At 37.8% G+C, this 17,752-nt stretch overlaps 1 protein-coding gene across 34 annotated transcripts in view; it reads right to left on the reverse strand.

The window, feature by feature from the left end:
* The window catches only part of TCF4 (transcription factor 4), a gene marked incomplete at its 5' end in the record, with an annotated part of 342,458 nt that overhangs the window by 79,004 nt on the left and 245,702 nt on the right, over positions 1-17,752 (reverse strand). The gene's annotated exons all lie outside the window — the stretch shown is intronic.

Genomic DNA, 17,752 nt, shown 5'->3' on the forward strand with positions numbered 1-17,752 from the left:
AGGAAAATAAATATAAAGTAACTTCCTAAATTTTATCTTTTCCAGCATTATTTGGCAGCAGATTTTTGGGGAAGTTATCATATATTTACTATTAATTACAGAAGAAAGGATATGGTAAAGTGAAGACAATAGAGCAATAAAAGGGCAGGAAATCAAATATAAAGTAAGTTCCTGAGAGATCAGGTTATTATAACCAACCAGAAAAAGGAATAAGACGTTGGCTGAAGAAAAGGAAAAGGTTAACGCAACATAAAAATAATAAATTAACCCTTGAAAAACACTATCGCTGATCTAACAACAAATTAGCAAAACAGCATCACAGGGTAAAATAAATCCATCAGGCTCAAAATAAAATCCCACCATGATCTTTACTTTTAAAATAAAAAAGAAACATATCATTTCCTCCCTTCACTTTAAACACTAGTTAGATGGAACTATTTTTTGAAATAAAACTAGAAACACATACCCCTGAAACCTGAATAGGCAAGGAAAGGGGATTTGTATAAAGGAATTTTATATAAAAATGAGAGCAACAAAGCAGGAAGAGAAAGGACTGTAAGTCAGACTAAGGGTCAGTGTGAATGGAGGAAGTTCTGAGCGGGAGAAGCGCAGGGAGAAAGAAGTGCCCAGAGGGTCTGGATTTCATTCAGAGAATGAACACATGACATGAATGGAACACACTAGGCAGGAATACAGAAATAGCTGAACAAGCGAAAACATGAATAAGAAAACGGTAATGGGATAGGAGGATAGGCGTTATAAAGATAACGTAGGAGGTCAAACAGAAACTGGGGAAACAGAATACTGTTAGTCCAACAATGCATGCAGACAGTGCCTTGGGATTTGTAGAATTATAAATACAGTTTTGCTCTAGAACCACTTAAAAACAATCACACCCGAGGAGACTACATGAAAACAGTTTTATGCATTTTGAACCCACTTTCTAACTTTAAAAAAAAGTTCCCTGATTTCCAGGATCTGTTTGCAACTGCACAAGACAAGATTATTACACAAGGGCCTTAATTTTGACACAAATCCTTGCGAGAAATGAACCTCAGCAGTGCCAAGGACATTTTGGTGGCACTGTTCATTACCCATGACATCCAAGATACCTGTTCTTTTAAAGGAGTAGCCACGCAAGGGCCTTGCCCAAGACCAAAGGGTACCTATGACCTTCCTTCTAAGGCGGAAGCTGCCCTGGAACCCATGCACTCCATCCAGAAAGCTCAGGCAGAAAATGCCATTTGGGAAGCCAGCATGTCTAGCGTTAGTCCTGAGGCTCTGAGCGGCCTCTCCTGCTCCTGCCCTGGTCTGAAACTCAGCAGAGCATCAGGTTGTTTTCACGGATGAACCAATAGCTGCATGTTTTGTGGGAAAGTTCTCAGCTCTGGAGAGCAGGAAGGGAAGTGGGGTGACAGCCGTCTCAGGTGCGGAGACACAATGAAAACAAGGAGGAAAGAAAATGTTTGCTTTTTATGTCAACGGAGATGTCAGCACCCATTAATAAATCTATCTGCTAACTCTACTCTTCTTCATGTGGGGCATCACCAATTTAAAATAAAATAAATTACCTTTAATTAAGTGGAATTGTCGTCTTCCTCCCGCTATCATCCTCAATTATTACATTCTAATCAGCCCTTCAGGGAGAAGGCAGGAGAGAAGGCTGAAAGGCACGTTGACTATAAACAATTTCTCTTTCTGTCAAGTGGTAACATTTTTATTTTAATTACGGTTTATAACTATAATTTGGGGATAGAAGTCATGAAAACTAAAAAAAAAAAAAAAAAAGAAAAAGATTTTTTGTCATTTATGGGGGAAAGGCTACATGGCGGGTTCCACAATGTCCTTTCTGAACTCCGAAGATGTCAGAAGTCACAGAGGCATCACAGACTGAGCCAATGATTTGTTGAGACCCAATCTATTACTTGCATTTCCAGCACAAAAGTGGCAGTTTTAATTAATACTTTAAGACATACAGCACTCACTGAATGCCAGCTATGGTATTTTTAGGCTGGTAGGCTTTAAAGAGCACAGATTACCGAAGGGTAACAATGGATGTTTCGACAAGAATGGCATATACACTTTAAATATTAAGACAGGTGACTGTATAAAAGGAAGAGACTGATCTATTCAGAAATACAGTATTTCCTGATGCTCTCTGTCCCCATTTCTGGTTTCCCCACACCCCTCTTTTCTTTCCTTCTTTAACGACACTGGGATCCTAAGCAAAGCAATGTTTTTTTATCTAGTGATCTATATGACCAGTTCTGATATTGATTCAATAGTGTCCTTTAAAAAGAATGGTGAAATTAACAAAACATTTCACCCTCCCGCCCCAAAGACACAGAGGTGATAGAGTAATAAAAAATGAATTCAGAGGTGGTTGGGTTAAATCTCTGTATATATGTTGCAATGGTGCCTGTCCCATCTTTCTGCCATCCCTCAGATAGATGTTTGGCTGTTTCATTTTTTTTTAAATTTTTACTTTGGACTTGGTGAGGGCTGGGAGTTTTCACCTTCTATGTAACAACAAAATTAACCACCGAAACTTGGGGAAATGTATCTGCTGTCTGGAATAAATAGGTGGGGTTGTTGACTCTTTTCGGACTCTCTTAGTGTTACTTTTAAAAACGTACTTTTTTTCAGGGTGTAGTACTGTTTTCATTTAGCATGCCTTTGAATTGCCGCCTACAGAAAGTTAAAAAAAAAAAAAAAGAAAAAAAAGAAAGGAAAAAAAAAAAAAAGAAAGAAAAGAAACCACAGCTATACAAGCCTGCTGACTTTCTTATAAAAGAACCAGTTTTAAACTTGTTTATACTACTGATTCCAAATGAATTCAAGATGGTGGCTAGTTAAAGAAAGAGAATCGAAGCCAGGGAATTTGATCAAAGAACTTCAATTCAGCAATGTTCAGTTTTAATTGACCACTAATTAAGCTACATTAGTCCAAGAAAGGTCTGTATCACTTTGAGTAATAAAGAAAAGAATTAATTTAACCCTGTGCCAGTCAGCGTTAGTAAGTTCATCTGAAAGCAACTCCTCAAAGGACAAGCATGAAAGGGGTGTCTGGTGTGAAATGCCAAAAGTGGCCCACAGAATGCAGAGGAGAGCAGAGACTCCGTTTTCAAGCGCGTTCCTTGCCTCGCTAGTGATGTCACCTTGCAGGTGTAATTATCTTCATTACAGACACAGGGATGCCAGCTTCACTCCCTGGGTTGCAAAGGGTTGCTTTAAAATTGGATTCAAAACATGGCATCATACCAGCCACAGTTTTAACTTCCCTGTATTCTAGACAAAAATAGAGAGGATTTGCAAAATCATGAGAATTTTCAAAGGCTTGGAACTCTCCTTCTGGGAAAAGGGAGCTGAAAATTGGGGGAAGGGGGGAAAGGGGGAAGCACAACTGCAATCCCAACACCAAACAAGCTCATTATGATCAGGAACCATGAGCCACGGCAACCAGGACAACAGCCTTCAAGTCCATGGAGTAAAACAGCTCAGTTCTGAAAATCTGTTTGCCAATTTCTTATTTTCCTACACACAACACTGCCCCATCAAAAAAAAAAAAAAAAAAATAATGGTATGCCCACAATGCTAATAAAAAATTTCAGGAAGGAAAAATGTCATAAAACAACAAATCCCCATTTCAGGATTTCACGTCAAAAATGTAAAACACAGAAATACAGTGCTTTTACAAGTTCGTGTTTATGACTTTTAAAGTCCTTCACGTGAACTCAGAGGTGGATTCCCTATGCAAATTCCCTACGGCAAATGTCAAAAAGTAAAATATGTTTACATTTTTAAATAAACCCAAATGTCAATGGTACCCTGGCTTCCATTTTACAACAATAACCCCGACCTTCCATGCTTGTGTGGATAGCACTGAAGGCGACAGCATGGAATGCCGTAAGGGTTACAGGGATTATCTTTGTGGCCTCAATACACATTATATTTTGTCATAATGATTTTTGGCAACCAACTACTGCATTTTCTACAATAGAATTTAATGAATAACATTTTTTTTTTTTTACATTCTGCCAGGACTCATTAAAATGCACTTGTTTGTGAAATGCAATAGCTAGCTATATGAAACCAAAATATTAATGCAAATTGGCATTTCTAACTTTAAAGCAGTATTTGCATAACAGGAACTAAACATGGCACAAGCTAAAAGAGTGCACAACACAAATGCCTCTTAACACCATAATTACTACCCAGAGAAATGATGGTTTGCATATACCATTAGGAGCCCAAGGAGAAAGCATCTGCCAGGACCGCAGGCTCCTTTTGCTCCCAATAAGAGGGTGATGGCGGGAATGCTGCAATCATCGTACCTATTAAACTAATATAGGTACACATTCCCTTCCTCCTCTGCCATCCACGGTTGTGACTGAAAGATTACTGATACACTTTGGAGTGTGCACGTATGAATGGAAATGGTTATCAGTGCCATCAACATTCACCAGGCACAAATCTACACCTCAATAGTACAAAAAATGAAAATAATGTCCAATAATGTCCTACAAGCCTATTTTGGGTAGGGGGAATCTTGAGAAACATGACACTAACAGTCCTTTCTGCACTCATTGATTTATTCAGCAAATATTATTTGAACACCTCTCCATGCATATTGTTGAGCTAACATTTGAGAAGATAGAAAGCAATGCTTGTTTTCTAAATATTTCAAAGCTTATTAGAAGATGTAAAGAATTTCAAAATAATACAATCAGGCTAGGGACTAATGAGCTTTAAGAAAAAGTTGTACAGACTTTTTTCATTTATTTTAAAGAGATATTTGAATTATGCGTGTAAATACATATCATTTTTCTTTTATAAACTGAAATACTACTTTTCCTAGGACAGCCAGAGCCAAGGCATGAAGCTCTCTAAATTCTATGGTGTCCAGCCCTCGGGGATCATCCTACTCCAGGCACTTGACTAGCTGCATGCATAGGTGTGTGCATGGGTAGTGGATGTGTGACTAACTCATTTGGCTGCATAAATATTTCCTGGTTGTCACAATATGTTGACAAGTGTGTAAAGATACACCAAGACAGTCCCTCTTGGGAGGATCTCAGGCTGATTTAGAGAAGGGGATTCCAAGTCTTCACTGTGGACAAATGGCTAACTTTGAAAGGTGTGTCTGAATCAAGCTTTCAATTTAGCAAAAGAGAGGTGAACACAGATCACGTAAGCAATCACAATGCTGGGCAGCATTAAAATATCAATTCTTACCTCAGACATTTGCTGACTATAAAGCTATAAAAGTCAACAGTATATGTAAATACACAACAGAAGGGACTCTAGACCTATTACAATCCATGTGATCTGGAGCGAGTGATTGACTCACACAACACTTCCATTTCCCAGAGAGCACTACCCAACACAACAAGGATGTACATGTTGTACATCTGCACGGCCGATACAGGAACCACTAACCACATGTGAGTACCGAGCACACAGTATGACTGAGGAACTAAACTTTAAATTTTTTATTCTAATTAATTTACATGTAATGGTAAGAGCCACATGTGGCTGCTGGGTACCCTGTTGAAATGCACAGTCCTAGACTGTGAAATGACATGACAACATCTGGAACACCTATCTTACCAGGGGGAGAGGGGGATAGTAAGAATTAGATTAGAAGGTATTTAGAAAGAACTGACGCTTAAAAATATGTTTCATTGAACACTGATTATTACTATAATAAAATATTTACTACAAGATTTATTTTGGCTATAAACCACTTTCCTAATAATTAAATAAAGTCACAATAAGATTGACTTCAAGCTCTGTCAAAGTCCAACAAATCCCATACAAGCAGGCTTCTTGAGGCACATTCTAAAAACAATGTGTAAGCAAGTTCTTGTTTTGAAATTATTCAGAGTATGATACTGGGACATATAGAATAAGAGCATTCTTAAGAGATCAAAACTGAACTAAGGTCGCTGGCTGGTGTTGCTCAGTGGTTGGGCATTGACCTGTGAACCAGGAGGTCAAGACCCGATTCCCAGTCAGGGCACATAAAGCTATAAAGGGTTGCAGGCTCAATCCCTAGGAGGGGGCGGGCAGGAGGCAACCAATCAATGATTCTCTCTCATTGATGTTTCCGTCTCTCTCTCCCTTCCTCTCTGAAATCAATTTTTAAACAAACTGAAATAAGGTCAATGCTTCCTCCAAGAGCTTTGACTTACATTTGCAATTAAAAATATATTACCATCTCCCAGAAATAGAAATCCTCAAATCAATGAAATCAGCATCAAAAATGGTAATCTTTATTATGCCTGGCACACACGCACAAATATTTATAATTTTTCTTCTTAGTTGCTCACTTGGAGCACAGATAACCCTGTACAATTAAATGTGGAAAACAAATAAAAACAAATGCCAACAGAGAGCGATCTTATCCTATGGCTCCAGCTGTGAGAAGCACCGGAAAACCTAAAGGTATGAGTTCCCTGGAATTGTGTGGCAGCAAGCTGGCCAGGAAAACAGGAAGACTCCCAGTGCGGACTCTGAAGATATTTGTGGGGCGGGATTGAAATATGACAGCCAGTGGGCTGACCAGTAAAGCATCTCTGTACTCCAAGTGGACTACAAATCAGAGCTGCCATCTCTCATCTGACTGAGTCTTGGAGAAACTTGCATGGCTTGAGGCGGAAACTGAAGATGGGTACTAGTTATTGTCAGACTTGACAGCTCTTCCAAAGAGTGTCGTTGAGGAGATGAGGTGTGCTTCTGGGTTCTGCAAGTTGGCAGGTGTGAGACCCTGCCACCAGACACTGCCACCTTCCTCCACAGGGTGCCAGGGAAGGCAACCCAGGCTACAGAATCACTTGCAAATCACTGCCCAGAATGACCCAACATGGATGGAAGCACAGCAGTGGTAGGAAGAGAGATTTCCAGCGGTGGATGGAGAAAGAAGCTGCATTCCTGGGACAGTTGAAAAGAGAGCCTTTCATGTTGGTTTTAATCTTTAATCCTTCCTTGGTGAGGAGGATATACTTCATGACAATGCAAACTATGTCCTTAATTGCCAAAAATTCTTTAATGTAGTTAGCAAGTTTCTTTATGCTAATGTATTTCATTTTTGTCTCTATAGCCTACAGAGAAAAAAATGAATGCTAATAAGCTTTTTCCTTTCAGAATGATTCTGATAAACCAACAGTTACAGTGGGAGAGAGTTCAAGATGTTTTGAAAGGTAAAATATAAATATGTATTTAGGGTATGGAGAAATGTACATTACTGACTCAACATATTCTCAACATAACAGCTGCTATAAAGCCATTCCAATTGGGTCATAAATAATGTACTATATTTATAACACTTTAAATAAAATCTCACATATTCACAGTAAATGGTGAATATGTGAGATTTTACTGGACAATACTATAGTGTTCTGTACCAGAGAGGTGGGTGGGGGAGGGAGCGAGAAAATTGTGAAGGGTAGGGAAGGGGAGGGGAGGGGAGGGGAAGGAAGGCGATAGGAGAGAAACAAGCTGACATCATTCATGAGGTGTCTCACCATGCTGGGAATTAGTTAAGGTCCAGACATATTACTTCTAAAGAGGAACTTCTTAACCTCAGCACTAGTGAAGGGTGACCTGTGCTCTGCAGGAAGATGCACAGCATCTCTGGCCTCTACCCACTAAATGCCAGAGGCCAAATCGCACCCTACTCCTGCAGTTGTGACAATCAAAAATTTTCCCAGGGGGCACCACTGTTCTAAAAATGTAAGTATATAATTAGAGTATGCCAGAGACAAATATTCACTTTGATTTCAGAAATCTTTACACAACTCAGGGCCATCTCTACCAGTAGCTTTCTTCAGCCAAATAGAAAATATCCATTTATACTCATCATCGCTTAGTACATGATATTTTGACCCTTTGCTTACATCTTTAAAATTGGCAATCTTTGTCCATTCTGGAACTTTTGGAACCCCATGATTATGGGATGGAAATTTTTAATTTTTAATTATCTCATTCTAAACTATATGCAATAATCAAAAACAATACATTGTATGTAAATTTTTGATGAATAAACAAGTTTTGAGTAATAAATAATTGGCATTATCTATTACTGTCTAGTTATGTAACCTATCCATCTATCCACCCAGTCATCCATACTTTCTCCAATCCAGCGATACATTTATCATCATCAAATCTGTCATGCTTTCAATTGTGATTGAGTTACACAGGTAAAAAGCCTAGGACCAGCCAAAGAGCTTAATCTACACAGCTCCCTATTGGCACTGCATCTGTGAAGGCACCATTATCTATAAATAATTCCACATCAGGCCAGCTGTATATTTCATATACGACACCATCCACTTGAGATTATAAAGCTGTCTCCATATCTGCATGTAACTAAGTTTTGTCAGATTGGTTATCCTGCTAGGTAGGTAATATATTGCCACATTCAAGATCCCAACCCAGATTATCCCGAGAAGGTCAACATGGAAAAACAGCAACCTAACGCAGGAACTACCACCTAACTCTAAAACAGGTTAGAGTTAAAGCGATCTGAAAAGGGAACATTAAAAATGTGTTAGAGATTCCAAAGACAAAAGCTAGCCTAAAACTATGGGGGCATAATTTGTTTTGCCTTTTTCATCTGTTTTTTTTTCTTCTTTTTTTCTTTTCTCATCATCTAAAAAATGATGAAGGAAAAGAGCCATAAAACAAAGAAACAAAACAAAACAAAACAAAACAAACAAACAAAAAAAACTTCCCCTGAAAGGAACAATCTAGTATGGTTTTGCATTTCTCAATGTCATATCTGAAAGGTAAAAAAAGTTTAGGTTAGAATTTTGCAATGATTCACATAAGTCACCTTTTTGGGGTATTAAAGCAAACTGAATCATAAAGCTTTTATTAGCAAAATTGGACACTATAAAGCTGGGCCAAGAGCATCTCCTATTACATGCTTTCTTTAAAAGGTAAAGTCATTTAACAATCCTGCATCTATTTCCAGCACTTTCAGCTCACTCCCTGAGAGAATCCAAGAGGTTTGCCTTTGCTGCACTTTGCAACCTCTGGGAAGTAGGATTATCAGATTCACATCAACATATCTCATTTTACAGTTACCTTATTTAAGTTTTTAATACAGCACAGGTCTTTTGCTCAGGTGTTAATAGGAAAATCAATTTTAAGTCACAACAGCTGTGATCATTTTAAATATCACAGCTGTCAAGTGTTGAAAATAACCAATTTGAGCATACACATTTCTGCTGCAAATGTAACAAAATGAAAATATGATGGAATTTTATCTCTTGCTCCCTCTGAAGCTGCATGTCTAATACAATAGTAGAGTAATAACCTATTTGCTTTAAAACAAAAATCAGGCCCCCATTTCTTTGCTGACCTAGACAACAGATGGCTTATGAGAACAGAAAAGATCATTTTTTAAGACATCCTCCTATGGAACTGACTGTGGAACATGCTTAATTATGGAAATAGTATTAACTCTGGAAAGACGGAGTTAAATAGTTAATATCAAAATTGAGAGTTCATTTATGTAAACATTTTGCTGCGAAGCTCGGAGGGGAGATTAAGTTGGATCCATGCTACACATTAAGTGTTATTAAAGTCTAGGAATTTCAGTTACCAAACAGAATGAAATCTAAACTCACATGAATAGTTTTAAGTCGCATCTTCCAGGAAATAAAGGCATTTTAGCCACTTGGCAAACTCAACCTATCCGTCGGATGGGATGGAATAAAGACACTTTTCTCCCCGTCTCAATCCAAAACTGTTGTCATTACATTTGGAAGAATTTAATCGCATTCTTAAAGAACCCTTAAGATAAAGGCAAAAAAGAAAGGGCATGGTTACTCCACTGGCTGCAGAAAGTTTAGGTTGGTAGGTGTGAAATTGATTGTGGACAAGGAACACCCAAGACGTTCTAGAAGAATCTTAGTCATTGCCACAGGAAGAAACAGGGGCGCCCATGTTTGAAAAATGACATCGTCTGATTAAGACGAGGAGGACATACACTAAAGAAAAAAGCACCATCTCACACCAAAGCACTGGCAACAAGACACAACTTACATTATTGTTTTAAAAAACCCACTTTGAGTCTACCAACCTCCTGACCAATAAGTAACCGGAAATGAACAACCTAGAATATTTTCATCCCAGATCTGCAAACCTACCCAAATGCATCATCAAAGGCCCCTTGACTCCCCTTGTTTCATCCCCTTACAGAGTCACAGGGTAGAAATCAAAGTTGGCGCTGTTCAACTTCTACCAAAGGCTGGTACCCCCTCCTCCTGCTCAGGAAAGCTGGGTGGAGCGGGGACAGGAGAGCTCTTCCCTCCCCTATTATTTGCATATTAATTTCAAAGCGACATGAAAAACACCGTGGTCCTTTAATCACATCAACACACAAAAAGGCACTACAAAGTGAAACTACCCTTGTTAAACACGGGTCCCAACCCCCACGTCACACAAAGGGAGCGCAAGAACGCGGCCCCCGCCCTGCTCCTGGATGCTGAGCCTCCGCTTCTGAGTCGGGATAACAGGTGCAGAAATAATAATGTGCCGGGCAATCAACTTTTTTCCCTCTGATTTGTCAGTGTAGCTTAATAATGCCACGAGGAATGTAAACATTCCTGCAATTTATATTTAAAAGTCAATAAAATAATGGGGTGCAGAATTTATCCTTTTTAATTTTTTAAGTAATACGTTTGATTATTTTAATCACGTCAGTACTTAACTGGATGGGGCTTACATATGCATGAAATATCAATTTAATTTGTTAGAAAAGCTATTGAGTAATACAGCATTATTCTTCTTAAAAAAAAAAAAAAGTGTGCACATCCTGGGGGAAAGGGAGTGGAGACACCTCCATTTTGGCCTGCCTTTCTTAGGGATGGGATGCCGGTGCCTCCAGAATGCCTGTCCTTCTGAACCTTTTCAAAGGGTAACTGAAGGGGCCAGAATCCAAGACACACTCACTAGAGGGCAAACCAAAACAAGGCCCTGCTTCCATCCTGTGGATCAACTTCACTGGGGCTACAGGACTAGGACTGCGGTTGGTAAGTGCATCAGCTCTTTGGAACACGGTGTGAGAGTTTTACCCACACTGCAATTCCCACTGGAACGGGATCGTTATTGGTGCAGCCATTCGGTACTCTATAATTCTCACCCCCAGGTTCTCGGAGGTGAAAAAGCCAAATCCAGTGTTAGCCTCCACTCTTAACATCCCCTCCTCGTTTTCAGGTCAGCTACATTGGAAGCAGCTGGAGTCCAGCTCTCCGCGCTCCGTCCCACCAATTACCTCAATGTGCCCTCTCTCCAACAGTGTAATTTGGCCTCTAGGAAAGCACAGCCCACGAGGTCCCTGGAGGATGCCTGCATTTTTCGGTGGAGTATAAAATTAGACTGGCCTCTACGTTACTCCCGCCCCTGACTTTTCAGGTGCTTTAAGCCCCTCTTTATCCCAGTTTGGGAGTGGAGTGCCTTTAAAACAGTAAACTCTCCCAAACTAAATGTGATAGGTGCAGTGACCCTCCTAAGCCATTGAATAAAATGCCCTGATTAGCATGTACAGATTTCTTTAAAAAATAAAAAGAACCTGAAGAAAACTAGGTATAGACCTGAAGCAACATGGAGCTTAAAGACAAAAATATTAGAAATGTGAATTTTTAATTTCCAATCAGAACAAGAATATACTTATTAATAAGAGGTTGTGGTATAAGCCACGAATCTTTAGCATTGCAAAAAGTAAAGTCTCCCAAAGTTTGCCTTTGTAACCACTAAACCAACTAACTTCAACCGGAAGAACAATTAATATCTATATGCACAAGATGATATGACAATATGTTAGATAGTTTATTACAGATTCTAAAATGTTAACTCTCCAATGAGGGGAGTTTGCTGAAAATCCCACGCAAAACTTCTTTGCAGGCCACTTCATACTTCAAAATGCAGTTACTTTATGGAAGTGTCTCTTTCAGATTTGTCACTATTCATCTGTGCTTCCTATTATACAGATAACTGCTTTTTAAAAAGAACTATGATGATCTTTTAAATAGATTTTTATTTTACAAAAACACAGGGCTACAACTATATATTTTTTCTTAATCAATACTGTTTACCACAATAACTTGACCTTATGCCATCTTAGAGATATATCTGAAGTAATAAGGGCTGATTTAAACCCAATCAAATATATACAAACTCTGAAAGACTTAAATCTAAAAGTATCTTTAAATTATATTGACTGTGAAAATGCACTTTTTTTTGTAACTCTACTAATACTGGAGAAAAATGGAGGAAAGTCTGGTAACCTTCCATGTGTCTGACCTGAAATTCTCAGCGACAAGACCTGCACATTTAGGTTTGAAATGGGGAGCGAGCTTGTCTCCACTGCATTTTCTTCTCATGATGAAGGTTAAATCTGAATTCTAACAACTTTTAAAATTGCCACATTCACATGAAAAAAAAATCTATATTTTCACTGAATTAGAAATTACTGTATTTTCTTAAAGAATTTCATGAGGCAGGTTGCTGACCATAGGTATGGCCTGCATGCTGATTATAAAGAAATAACACGATGACATTTTCCCCCCTTAGTAGCACCACAGTGACAGAACTTTCGCGTTGGCTTGGAAACACATTCACATAACACTCACAGTAATGAAATATGACAATGTCTAAAACCCAGCTATGATACACGCCATTTAAAAATAAGATATAAGGAAGAAACCACTAATTCTCAAGCCTCTGTGGTGGTACTGAAATTTTAGTGAAAACAAAACACATAGGGAGTGTAATGCAAACCACATTTATAATGGAACAGGAAACAAACAATTCTTCAGCACCATTTCCTGCAGATCATTTGGAAAGGTATTTAAAGACTGCTCCAGCCATCAGACCTCTTCCTGGCCACTTTTCTCCTCAGCCCTCCTTGCCATGTTCCAGAGGCCTTCCTAATTCCTGAAACAATGCCATCCTCGAGCACTATAAGGATGCTTATTAGTTATCAACACTATATTAAAAATACCAGAAATTAGGGATCAAATAAAATTAACCAGATATGTGACAGATCCATATTTTCTTCACAAGAAATTAGCCTCAGAGAAATGTTCAAATTGGCATCTGTGAGTCCCATGCAGGGATTTTGGAAATTTAATCAGAGGCAGAGAGCAAGATGTAGCCATAATATCAAGATGAGGCATCTGGTGAATTTTAACTTGCTTTCACCTAAAGAATAAAATCAACATCATTTTGTTTTAAGCAAGCAAGTGCAGAGGAGGAAAAAAAATATGATTTTCATTGTTATTTTGAAATGAGCAAATTAAAATGCTTTATATGTCAGGGATACCAAAAAAGTAGGCTCACTTAAAGGAAGTTTTTCCAGCACGTTCTTTCTTTGATATGCTTTGTTTTCTTGAATCAGTGGGGAACTGAAAAATTATATTCCTTTGTGACCTAAGCAAATGTTTGCCTGTTATAGCAGCTAAACAATAACTTTAAAAAGTAATGTAGTTATATTAGCGACTTTAATTTATAATCGTGGTTCTTAAAATAATAATATATGAAATACTTTAAAATATTAAATGCAATTTGCATCGTTGATACAATATTGAAAACTTTAAAACTCATGGCTACCTGCATGAGGTTCCTGGAACTAACTGTGAGGTTTGCAAAGAATGTAGCAGAAAATATGATTACTGGTATTATTTAAATATTAAGCTTTTTTTGTTAGCACTTCCTGTGGTAAATGAAAAAAAAAAAAAAAAAAAAGACTAAACATCTCATACCCTAATTTTTAGCTTTAAAAAATGTAGGTGACTCACTGAAGTTGTCACTTAATCATAGAAAAACTTTCTTCTAATTCCCAGCTGAGAGATTTTAATATTAAAAAGTTCCTATTTTTCATATTAAGTAGGAATCGTGAAGATGTTTTATTTTGACCCCGATATCAGAAATAAACATCCCTTTCCATCTCTCAACTTCATGGACCTGAAAAGCTGCACAAATATGACCAGCAGTCAGAATATAAACATGGGAAGCTCATTACCATTTACTTTCTGAGATTTGATGACTTGACAAATAACTATTTCAAAACAACTAGTTTGAAACATGGTTTGAAGCTTGTTAGTATAAAGCAAAAAGAGCAATTACAATAATTATAGGTTTCTCTATACGGTTTAACACATGCACATGCTGGCGAGAGCTGATGATGTGATCTTAAATTACCATTGGGGGGAATTTCGCCACTTTTGTTTTCAATTTCATTTGCCATAATTTTATCTTTGTGGAACTGCTTTATTTTTAGATATGTGAAATTTGACCAAATAATTACTTATTAAAATTCTTATCCAGTGAATAAGAGGATGTAAGCAGTTATAAAAATAAAAATTTAGAGGCAGAGCCATACTTCTGTGGACCAGGTAATAGCTGTTCCTAGCCTGCATGAGGACAGAAGCTTATGCTCCTAACATTTAAAAGAAACGAATGGTTTCTGTGCAAAAAAACCAAAAAACCTGTCTCATCGTTAAGAGGCAATGCTTTCAATTTTTTTATTTATCTGAGAATGGGATTCATTTGTATTGAAACCTCTCATCAGTCCACAGAGAAAAGAAATTACAAAATTGATGTGGTCAAGTTCGTTAAACTCACACCTCAGGGGGAAAAAAGCTGCTTTTTCAAAATACATTCTGGTTTATATTCAATAATTAGTCTTGGACAGCTCTCGTGTTCCGATTTTTATAGTTTTAGGCTTCACGAAGTCCATACTTCAGTATTTCACAGAAAGAAGACAAGAATTGGTCATGGGAGATGGCCATGAAAACACTTCACACCTTAAGGTAATAGAAAATTCACATTTCCCTTTGTCATAAAATGTCACTGATTATACTCTTTCTATAAAAAGTGAGAGAAAAACTGATTTTACAAACCCCATAGCTGCCAGTTCAAAAGGAAGAAATCCTAATTGCTGAAATGCTGAATGGTACTCTTCCCACAACCTGAAATCTCAGTGTTTTGAAATGATTTTACATTCTTCTTCTTTTGTTTATTCCCGGGGAAAACCTGCTTCCTCTGGCCTCTCTCAGTTCAGAGAGTTCAAACTGAATTTAAACAAGTAATTGACTTGTCACTGGGAGAAAAAGGAGGAATTCAGCACTGTGTTGTCTTCAGAGGGAAGCTTGTGTAACAAATAGCTGATCACAGTTAACTCCAACAGGGTGGGTTAAAACACACATTGGTCAGGAGCGCACACAGACACAGAAACACATAGATGCGCGGCCACAAAACAACACACGAGACCCAGAAAATGTAAAGTTTCTTCCATAGGCATTCTGAACAATTAACGCATGGCATACACACTCTCCACAAGATGTCTGGCACCAAATCAAAAGCCGCTGAATGCAGAATTAGAGCCAGTACAATGCACACTGTAGAATAAACAAAAATCTGCCTCTCCACTGTATGCATGCAGGCGTTTTTGTTTTTTTTTAAAAAAATGGTATAGAACTGGCCCCAACCAAGGAACATGTGTGACTGGACTTTGCTGTCTGTTTCAGAAAGCTGAAACGAAGATCTGCTGAGCATCCGTGGTTTCAAAAGCGTTCTGCTCCTGCTCCAAGCGGCTATTTTTTCTCACGATAATGTATGTACAATTTGCCTCTTTCTAGTGTTTGAATCAATAGAGATACACATCACCAGATTTGTTTTTAATAAACGCCTTAAAACAGTTCCTATAAATACATTTCCTGTGACAGAGCGATCTCGATTTTATGAGTACCATCCTCTCAAAAAAAAAAAAAAAATCTAACAACCAAAATATTTGGCAACTGAGAGGGCATATTAGTGATATGATGTCATATTCAGCATTTTCTTATGGTAGAGGCAACTGGCAAGCTGTGGGAATGGAACACATATTTTTAAAAATTCCTTTTGGCTAAAAGGGAGTTAAAATGCCCAAAATATAAACTAAAATTTTGTGAGTTAAGATATTTAAGATGTAACATCAACAATTAACATATAAAAAATCATATCATTGGTAATTCATAAATATAAAAACCATGGAAACTTACATACATCGTGATTCTCTTATAATGCACAAGGGTCTTATAATCCCTGAAACTATTTTACTGCTTCCAAGATACTTTTTCTTACTATAATAGAATCACTCACAAAATTTTCATTAAGAGTGTTTAAAATTAAAGGCGCTGACTATGTTTTGCAAGGAATGTCAAAAAGAAAGATAATAGGCAAAAGTCTTAAGAACTACATGTGAGTAAACTACCAACTGCAAATAAGGCACTTTTTTAAAAAAAAAAAGTTACATTATCCTAATATTTATGTTTACAAATTTAACCACTTCATTTGATCAGCTCACACACAGGCATTAGATTTAAAATCACATTTCCCTTACGACACTTAACGATTCTTCTAATTACTCACTCTGTTTTCTTTTTGAAAAAAAAGGTAAAAAGAGGACAGTTTTATGAACTTTTGATGATCTACTCCCACTTTTCAAAATAAAAGTCTACAATTTTAACTCCAGCAGCAGCCCATTCACAAAATTGGCTTCTTGAATTATTAATTTTCCTAAACCACATTATATCCCCAAACACTCCTGTGCATTCCAGTATATAATCAGAACTGTTATGCATACATCGGCACACGCATACACGCCTGCATATACCGCCACATACGTACACACGTTTAATTCGTCTGCGCCAACCCCTACAGCTGAATTGGGCCTTCTTGAAAGCTCTGATCGGTCCCTTTTGGCCCAACCATCACACCCTGATTCAGATCAATCCAAATGGAAGTTCAAAGTACACAGAGAGAGCAGTTCCTAAGTGGATGCTTTTTGCTCTGTCTCCATCCTCTCTCCTATTTTAAAATAATAAAATGTGCTCCTCTATCGCCCAACAACTCTTCTGGAGAGCCCCACATACCGATTTCAAAATATTGAAATCCTTTTCCCTTCAGAGGGCCCAGCCGAAGGGAAAAAAAATAAACCTCCAGATGGCAAGTATAAACCTTCTGCTGGGGTTATGCGCAAAATACCAGACACGTTTTTTAGTATTTTTTTTTCTTTTTCTTAAATAAAGTGTTTCAGTTGGAAGGGGAAATTTTGAGGAAAGAAGCCACACAACACAAATAACTTACAATATTGTTATATGCATGAATGACTATTCTGTTTTTTTTCTTCCTCTTTTTAGTCTTTAAAAAAACAACAACACAGGCTTATATAATCTACTTCTTAATTAGAAGTCTAAATTCTATATATTTGCTCTATGGTAACCTTTCAACATTTCCCCACTAAATCCATTCCAACTTACGCTTCCAACTTAGTCAAGCTAGATATCACAAAACCCCCAGTCTAAGGGAGAAACCCAAATTTCCTCTGAGCCCACCTCAGCGCTCTCAATCCTGCTCCTCATAGCTGCTTTTCTTTCCAAACAGTCATTTGGAAGCAACAAGAACTTTCAAAAAAAAAAAAAAATCTCTTTTTTTTCCCCCTTTCCTCCTCCATCTTATCACCTCCCAACTTTTACATGATTGCAAACTTTCCTTCTTAGGATCCACTCTGCAAAGCTCTGAAACCACCTATTTTTTTTTCTACCCTGGGGGAGCACATTTTTTTTTTTTTTTTTAAAAAGGCAACAACAATAATAATAATATCCCAGGATTGGCAAATATTTCATGGCACCCACGAAGGTGCGGCAGCCCTCCCCAACTTTGCAAAAACCACGATCAGATCAGCAAGCAGCACCTAGGA

The sequence above is a fragment of the Pipistrellus hanaki genome (genome assembly GCF_964339955.1).
Source record: "Pipistrellus hanaki genome assembly, chromosome: 6".
Classification (NCBI taxonomy): Eukaryota; Metazoa; Chordata; class Mammalia; order Chiroptera; family Vespertilionidae; genus Pipistrellus; species Pipistrellus hanaki.